Source organism: Chiloscyllium plagiosum, unplaced genomic scaffold (genome assembly GCF_037043375.1).
Source record: "Chiloscyllium plagiosum isolate Xiang-an unplaced genomic scaffold, Cpla_swu_hap1 HiC_scaffold_47, whole genome shotgun sequence".
Taxonomy (NCBI): Eukaryota; Metazoa; Chordata; class Chondrichthyes; order Orectolobiformes; family Hemiscylliidae; genus Chiloscyllium; species Chiloscyllium plagiosum.
In genome coordinates this window covers 6,163,818-6,173,526 of record NW_028270185.1, presented here as the reverse complement: position 1 = coordinate 6,173,526, position 9,709 = coordinate 6,163,818, and positions in this window count along the sequence as shown.

The window sequence follows — 9,709 nt, the reverse complement described above, 5'->3', positions numbered from 1 at the left end:
CCGGGTGTCTCTGGAGAAGGACCACGCGGTATCTACCGACACCCTAGAGTTGTTCAGGGAGAGGTGGGTGCCACAGGGAGTGGAGTGTATTATTTCCCCCTCCAACTCTATTTTGATTTAATCCCTGGCCTCTCCTTGACTGTTTGATCACACAGCACTGCCCTTTGAGAAGGGCACTGCTTGTCACTGGCCACTCGGGTGTTTCCTTTCTTCTTGGTAGTGGAAAATGAATAAAGATTTACACACTTGTTTTAAAAAAAAAGCAGGAGTGTCAGGGCTTCTGTTCACTCCAGGGGCTGGTTCTGAGCGAGCTGGGTCAGTGGCATGTACTATGCATGTGTAAACAAAAGGTGACTTGGTGATGGGATACCAGCCTTTGAGGAGGTATTTCACTTCCTGTCCCTAATTGCCCTCACACAGTTGCTCAGCCATTTCAGAGGGTAGTTAACAGTCAATCAGATTTGCTGTAGATCTGGGGTCACATGTAGGCCCCAACTGGGTTAGGACAGGAAACCTTCCTCCATAAAGTGACATCAATGACCCAGATGGGTTTTCACAGTTGACAACAGTTTATCACCGAGACTAGCTTTCAATTGCACGCCTTAGGAATTGAGTAACTGGTTTGGTAACATTCCCCCATTAAAAGCCGTCAATGCAGGATGGTCTCTGACAGACATCACAGGGCGAAGGTGTGGCACCCTGATGAACAAGCTGATCTATTTTTTTCACACCGAGGATGTTTATGATAATTGCACACCTAAATTTAATGTAGGCACTGCCTCTCATTAAATTTGGGTGTGCAATTACCGCAAGCTTGTTCATCAGGGTGCTACACCTTTGCCCTGTGATGTCTATCAGAGACCATCCTGCATTGACACTCTGCAGCTCATCACACTTCATCTGACAGGCCCTCCTGACCTCTTGAGCTGGAAATGTGTTGCTGGAAAAGCGCAGCAGGTCAGGCAGCATCCAGGGAACAGGAGAATCGACGTTTCGGGCATAAGCCCTTCTTCAGGAATGAGGAAAGTTTGTCCAGCAGGCTAAGATAAAAGGTAGGGAGGAGGGACTTGGGGGAGGGGCGTCGGAAATGTGATAGGTGGAAAGAGGTCAAGGTGAGGGTGATAGGTCAGACTGGGGTGGGGGCGGAGAGGTCGGGAAGAAGATTGCAGGTTAGGAAGGCGGTGCTGAATTTGATGGATTTGACTGAGACAGGCTGGGGGGAGGGGAAATGAGGAAACTGGTGAAATCCGAGTTCATCCCTTGTGGTTGGAGGGTTCCTAGGCGGAAGATGAGGCGTTCTTCCTCCAACCGTCGTTTTGTTGTGGTCTGACGATGGAGGAGTCCAAAGACCTGCATATCCTTGGTGGAGTGGGAGGGGGAATTGAAATGTTGAGCTACAGGGTGGTTGGGTTGGTTGGTCCGGGTGTCCCAGAGGTGTTCTCTGAAACGCTCCGCAAGTAGCCGGCCTGTCTCCATCGTCAGACAGGTCTTTGGACTCCTCCATCGTCAGACAGGTCTTTGGACTCCTCCATCGTCAGACCACAACAAAACGACGGTTGGAGGAAGATTGCCTCATCTTCCGCCTAGGAACCCTCCAACCACAAGGGATGAACTCGGATTTCACCAGTTTCCTCATTTCCCCTCCCCCCACCCTGTCTCAGTCAAATCCATCAAATTCAGCACCGCCTTCCTAACCTGAGATCTTCTTCCCGACCTCTCCGCCCCCACCCCAGTCTGACCTATCACCCTCACCTTGACCTCTTTCCACCTATCACATTTCCGACGCCCCTTCCCCAAGTCCCTCCTCCCTACCTTTTATCTTAGCCTGCTGGACAAACTTGCCTCATTCCTGAAGAAGGGCTTATGCCCGAAACGTCGATTCTCCTGTTCCCTGGATGCTGCCTGACCTGCTGCGCTTTTCCAGCAACACATTTCCAGCTCTGATCTCCAGCATCTGCAGACCTCACTTTCTCCTCCTGACCTCTTCCCAACAAACCGCCTGCATTTGGATAGCACCTTTAACTGAGTGAACCGTCACGAGACACCTTTTCAGGAATTTTAACCGATTCCGGCAGCAAAGGTGACCCAAAGGGGCAACATTCAAGGAACGTCACTAGAGAGGGAGGGAGGACATTACAGAGTAACAGGACACTCATCTGAGAGGGGATGGAATTTCATCTCCCAGAGGGTACTGAACATGTTGAATCCTCTACCCCAGACAGGTGTGGAGGCTAGATCACTGAAAGGATTTAAAGGAGAAGGAGATAGATGTTTTTTTGATATAGCATGGAGCTAAGGGATACAAGGAGTTGGCACGGAAAAGGAGTTGAGGCTTGGGAAGATCAGCCATAATCTTATTCAATAGTAGGGCAGTGTTGAAGGGCTGAATGGTCCATTCCTGATCCTTTTGTTTATATCCCAACAGAATTCCATAGAGTGACAGAGATGTACAACACGGAAACAGACCCTTTGGTCCAACTTGTCCATGCCGAGTAGATATCCTAACTTAATCTAGTCCCCATTTGCCAGAAAATAGCCCAGCTCTCTCTGAAGCTTTCCGAGTCATATACCCATCCAGATGCCTTTTAAATGTTGCAATTGTACCAGCCTCCACCACTTCCTCTGGCACCCTCTGTGTGAAAAGATTGCCCCTCAGGTCTCTTTTAAATCTTTCGCCTCTCACCTTAAACCTATGGCCTCTAGTTTTGGACTCCTCTACACTGGGGAATCACCCTATTCATAACCCTCAATGATTTTATAGATCTTTATAAGGTCCTTTCATCAGTCTAATAACAGCTGGGAAGAAGCTGTTCCTGAACCTGCTGGTGCGTGTGTTCAGGCCTCTGCATCTACTGCCTGATGGAAGAGGCTGTAGGAGAGCATTCCCAGGGTGGGAGGGGTCTTTGATGATGTTGGCAGCCTTTCTGCAGCAGCGAGCCGTGTAACTGGAATCCGTGGATGGGAGGTTGGCTTCTGTGATGGTCTGGGCTGTACACACCACCTTCTGTGGTTCCTTACAGTCCTGGGCAGAGCAGTTCCCATTATACACCCAGACAGTACGCATCTGGAATAGGTGATGAAGGTTCGTGCGGCCATGCTGGATTTCCTGAGCTGCCTGAGGATGGAGAGGCGTTGTCGTGCCTTCTTGACCGTTCCCATTGATGTGGGAATTCCTGGACTGGTCGTTGGTTATCGTCACTCTGAGGAACGTGGCGCTCTCCACCCTCTCAACCTCCACTCCGTTGATGTAGACTGGGGTGTGCTCTCCTCCCGTCTTTCTGAAGCTAACGATCAGTTCTTTAGATTTGCAATGTTGTGAAAGAGGTTGTTCTCATTGCACCACCTCACCAAGCCCTCTATATCCTTTCTATATCCTGACCTGTCGTTGTTTGATATCTGCCCAACTACGGTGGTGTCAGCAGTGAATTTGGAGGTGACATTTGTTTAGAAGTTGGCAACAGTGGTGGGTGTACAGGGAGTAGAGTACCAAACTGAGGACGCATCTTTGAGGGGCTCCAGTGTTGAGGGTCATTGTGGAGGAGGTGCAGTTCCCTATCTTCACTGTGGGTCAGAAAGCTGAGGATCCAGTTGCAGAGGGTGGAGCCAAGACCTAGATCTTGGAGGTTTGACATCAGTCTGGAGGCATTAATGGTGTTGAAGCTGGAGCTGTAGTTGATGAGCAGGAGTCTGACATAGGTGGCCTTGTCCAAATGGTCCAGGGATGAGTGCAGGGCTAGGGAAATGGCGTCCCCTGGGGACCTGTTAGATGGGTAGGCAAATTGTAGAGGATTGAGACAGGCTGGGAGATGAGAGTTGATGTGGGCCATGACCAGCCTCCCGAAGCACTTCATGATTATATAGGCCAGAGCCACTGGGCAATACTCACTAAGGCACATTGCATGTGCTTTCTTAGGTACTGGGATAATGCTGATGTTCTTGAAGCAGTTGGGAACTTCAGCTTGTTGGAGTAGGAGGTCGAAGATATGAGTGCTTGGCTGGGGACTCCATCCGGCCCATCGCTTTCCTTGGGCTGAATCCCAGGAAGACCAGGCAGAAGTGGGTCCTGCAGATGCTGGAGATTAGAGTCAAAAGTAGAGTGGTGCTGGAAAAGCACAGCATCCGAGCAGCAGGAAAAATTGACGTTTCGAGCAAAAGCCCTTCTTCAGGAATGGTGAGGGGCTTTTGTTCGAATGTTGATTTTCCTGCTGTTCGGATGCTGCCTGACCTGCTGCGCATTTCCAGCACCACTCTGCTCTTGACTCCCAGGAAGACCAATCTGACGTCTGCAGCAGTGACAGGGCTGTCGAGGTAGGTGGCACCATGTGGAGATTCTGCTTGTATCGAGTATAGAAGGCATCAGGGAGGGACATGTCTTCCAGAGGAAGTGGTGGATGTGGGTACAGCTACAACATTTCAAAGACATTTGGATAAGTCCATGAATAGGAAAAGTTTGGAGGGATATGGGCCAGGAGCAGGCAGGTGGGACTAGTTTAGTTTGGGATTATGGTCAGCATGGACTGGGTGGACCGAAGGGTCTGTTTCCAAGCTGTATGATTCTATGATGTCCTGGGATTCCTTCCAAACCTGAGAGAGTGAACACTTTGGAGCATGGCCATGCGCTCTTTACTCAGTCTGGCATTCTAAACGGGAACGACGTTCCACATTGGGCCAGGCAACAATTAAACACATTTAATAATCTGCTGGAAAATAGCTGGAAAAGCTCAGCTGATCTGGCAGCATCTGTGGAGAGAAATCAGAGTTAATGTTTCAGGGTCAGGTGACCGTTCCGCGGAACTCATTCATTGACTCCATCTCCCTATCTACTTAGGGGTGGCACGGTGGCTCAGTGGTTAGCACTGCTGCCTCACAGCACCAGGGACCCGGGTTCGATTCCAGCCTCAGGTGACTGTCTGTGTGGAGTTTGCACCTTCTCCCCGTATCTGTGTGGGTTTCCCCCGAGTGCTCCAGTTTCCTCCCACAGTCACAAAGACGTGTAGGTCAGGTGAATTGGCCATACTAAATTGCCCGTAGTGCTAGGTGCATTAGTCTGGGGAAATGTAGGAGAATGGATCTGGGTGGGTTACTCTTCGGAGGGTCAGTGTGGACTTGTTGGGCTGAAGGGCCTGTTTCCATACTGTAGGGAATCTAATCTACTTGTAACAGAAATTGCTGGACAAGCTTGGCAGGTCAGGCAGGAGAAATCAGAGTTAACGTTTTGGGTTGAATGACTGGACTTGAAACATTAACTCTGCTTTCTCTCCACAGACCCTGCCAGACCTGCTGAGCTTTTCCAGCAATTTCTGTTTTTGTTTCTGATTTCCAGCATCTAGAATTTTTTTTAATGGTTTTCACATTTAAAAGTCAGTTTGAAGTTCCATAGTGATACTTGAGAAGAACTGAAGCCTTCCAATTGTTGTTTTCAGAATAATACTGATTTCAGAACCAAAGGAAGGGTATCTTGTGTCTCTACCCTGGGACCAGGAGGTTTGGTTTCAAGTCCCCTCCTGCTCTAGGAGGTGCGAAATAAAACGCTGAACAGGTTGGCGAGGAAAAATAGGTCAATAAATTTTAAAAAAACAAGGGAGAAAGGAGTTGCACTGCAGGCAATTAGGATTTGGAAAGTGCTGGCTGGGTGGAGTCAGGTTCATTTGTGGCTATCAAGAGGAATTTGGATAATTTCCTGCAGAGGTTTAAAATGAGGTTAGATAATTACTTGATTAAGAAATCATTCGACTGAATTGCGACAATGATACAAACAAAGCGAATATTCATCATTTGCAATATTGTTACAAACAAGCCTTAAAAATATTAGCAGAATCTCACAATTATATTAGTTTCAGGTATGGATAATTATGTGCAAAATGCAGTCTCTTTAACGTACAGTTTGGAAATGCAGTCTGCATTCTGGATTAAAGTCCATGAGACATAGGAACAGAAGTAGACCATTCAGCCCATCGATTCTGCTCTGCCATTCAATGTGATCACGGCTGATCTGATAATCCTCAACTCCACTTTCCTGCCTTTCTCGCATAACCCTTGAATTGAGTGCATTTTCCACCATTTATGTACTATTCATGAGTTTTACCAAGTGTGGATCACACTGTCTCACAGTCATAGAGTCATAGAGATGTACAGCACGGAAACAGAACCTTCGGTCCAACTCGTCCATGCCAATCAGATATCCCAACCCAATCTAGTCCAACACCCGGCCCATATCCCTCCAAGCCCTTCCTATTTATATACCCATCCAGATGCCTTTTAAATGTTGCAATTGTACCAACCTCCACCAGTCAACTTGTTCTGTACCTTACTTCTCAAATTATATATTAGCTCCTTAATTCTGTCATACAATTACTTTTGCATGGTTATAGCCAAAGAGCCCCGTGACCCTTCTTCCACTGGATCTGAAATGTTAACTGTGCTTCTCTCTCTCCACAGGTGCTGCCAGACCTGCTGAGTTTCCCCACCAATTTCTGTTTTTATTTCAGATTTCCAGCATCTGCAGTTATTTATTTTACCTATGACACATATTCAATGTACTGATTGTGTCAAAATTCTTTAAACACAGCTATCGGAAAGCTGTTGTTAAACATGAAAGGGTTCAGAAACAACTTAAAATGATGTTGCAGGGATTGGAGGATTTGAGCTATAGGGAGAGGTTGAATAGGCTGGGGCTGTTTTCCCTGGAGCGTCGGAGGCTGAGAGGTGACCTTATAAAGGTTCATAAAATCATGAGGGGCTTGGAGAGGGTGACTAGACAAAGTCTTTTCCTCAGGGTGGAGGAGTCTAAAACTAGAGGGCTTAGGTGAGTGGGGAAAGATTTAAAACTTTTTCACACAGAGGGTGGTGCGTGTATGTAAGAGCTGCCAGGGGAAGCAGTAGAAGCTGGTACAATTACAACACACCACAGCATGGCATGGTGGCTCAGTGGTTACACAGCGCCAGGGACCCGGGTTCGATTCCAGCCTCGGGCACTGTCTGTATGGAGTTTGCACATTCTCCCTGTGTCTGCGTGGGTTTCCTCCGGGTGCTCTGGTTTCCTCCCACAGTCCAAAGATGTGTCGGTCAGGTGGATTGGCCATGCTAAATTGCCCATAGTGTTAGGTGCATTAGTCAGAGGGAAATGGGTCTGGGTGGGTTACTCTTTGGAGGGTCAGTGTGGACTTGTTGGACCAAAGGGCCTGTTTCCACACTGTAGGGATTCTAATCTAAAAGGCATCTGGATGGGTATATGAATAGGAAGGGTTTAGAGGGACATGGACCAATTGCTGGCAAATATGACTAGGATTTGGGATATCTGGTCGGCATGAATGAGTTGGACTGAAGGGTCTGTCTCCGTGCTGTACATCTCTATGACTCAATGACTGCTCTCACAATAGAGACTGATGGTGAGTTTAATCTGAGAGTCACCAGGCCTCAGGTAAGGGGAGAGGTCATGAAGATGGGACTTGCATGACGATCTCAGCTTTGCTGAAAAACTTTATATCTCCCTCAAGAGTAGAAGGATCACTTTGAAGAAGAAAATTATGAATGGTTTTGATTTGGCAAAGGAGGGGAAAATGAAAACTAGTGACCAGACCACACAGAAATAACACATGACACAAAGCTGACAGAAAGCTGATGGGGCGTGTTTTTATTTTAATTCAGTGAGTTGTTACAATCCGGAAACTTCCATTTGAAAGGGTAGTGAAAGTAGATTTGAGTCGTGACACGCAAAAAGAATTGGTTCTGGACATAAAAAAGGGAACATTACAGGGCTGGAAGGAACAAATTGATGACCGGTCAGGGATCTACCACAGTGGCTCAGTGGTTAGCACTGCTGCCTCACCTCCCTAGAGACCTGGGTTTGATACTAGGCTTGGACAACCGTCTGCGTGGAGTTTCCTCCCACAGTCCAAAGAAATGCAGCTGTGCTAAATTGCATGCAGTATCCAGGGATTTGCAAGCTAGGTGGGTTAGCCATGAGCAATGCAGGGATAGGGTGGGATGCTCTTTGGAGGGTTGTTATGAGCTGCTTCCACACTGTGGGGATTCTATGATTCAGCACAGCGATGATGGGTTAATGTCTCTAAAGCTATACAGCTCTAAGATAGACTCAATCTTTTGTCTCTACATTGGTCTGCAGAGGTTGGGCAGGAAGACAACAAATTATAATTTGACCTCAGGAAATCTGAAAAGGTATCAGCAATTTTTAAAGTCAAGTGAAGGTGATAACAGTTCAGTTAACAAAACATGAATGTACTCATATTTTCATTTCTCACTTATTTATTCTTTCATGGGGTGCGGGAATTCCTAGCTTTTTATTCGACATTGAACTAGGTCAGCGGTCTTTCAACACCAGGCTACAGTCCAACAGGTTTATTTGAAATCTGGAGTACTGTATCCAATTCTGGTCATCCAGTTACAGGAAGGATATTATCAAGCAGGAGAGGGTTCAGAAGAGATTTACCAGGATGGTGCCGGGTTTGGAAGGTTTGAGTTAAAAAGGAAGGCTGGATAGGCTGGGACTTTTTCCACTGGAGTGTAGGAGGTTGAGAGGTGACCTGATAGAAGTTTATAAAATAATGAGTAGTATAGATACAGTTAATGCTAGGATGGGGGATTTCAAGACTTGGGGGCACATTATTAGGGTGAGAGGAGAGAGATTTAAAAAAGACATAAAGGGCAAATATTTTACAGAGAGTGTTTTGTGTGTGGAACGAACTTCCAGAGGAACTGATGGACAAGGGTACAATGACAACGTTTAAAAAACACTTGGATAAGTACATGAATAGGAAAGGTTTGGAGAGATATGGGCCAGGAGCAGGCAGGTGGGAACTAGTTTAGTTTGGGATTATGGTCGGCATGGACTGGTTAGACTGAAGGGTTTGTTTTTGGCTGAATGACTCTAGGACTCTATGTCCCTAAATAAATCTGATTATCAACGATATGACCACACCACCATTTCTCTCAGGGAGAGCAAATTTATTGCAAATATTGTTTGAGAAACATGCCAAAACTACGAACATATGTGTTTAGCTTGGCTTGTCTCTGTGCCAGAGAGAACAATGTACTTACGCCTTTGATTGGAATGTTTTAATCTAGAATGTACTTTTTTTCCTCTGTGTGAGACAATTTACAGAGGCCCAGTTTGTTTGTTCCACTTGAGTCAAGAGATTCCCCAACAGTAGGAGTTGAACAGAAGGAGGGATTGTGTTTATAAAGTACAGCCTCAAATGGTCTCATAGGCATCGCCTTTACAATTCTACCCTGTGTGTCCTGGCCAATATTCCTCGCTTCAACCAGTAAAAACAACAAAACTAAATCTGAAAGAACTGCAGATACTGGAAATTAGAAACAAAAAACAGAAAATGCTGGAAAAGCTCAGCAGATATGGCAGCATCTGTGGAGAAAGCAAAAGGTCGACCTTTCCTTCGTGAGAAGTCAAAGTTGAATTTCTGCTCAGTTTCTGTTTTTGTTTCAGATTTCCAGCATCCGCAGATATTTGCTTTTCTTTGGCCCACTGCCCACCTTCTTTACAAAGACACATCCCAAACAGAAACTGGACAAAGGACTCTTCCCAACAGAGCCTTCTCTCTCCAGTCTCTCCTCATTCGACAATGAGTCAGAGAGGCATACAGCACAGATACAGACCCTTCATTCCAACTCATCCAGGCCGACCAGATATCCTTAAAATTATCCTAAAATAACCTAAAATATCCCTCCAAAC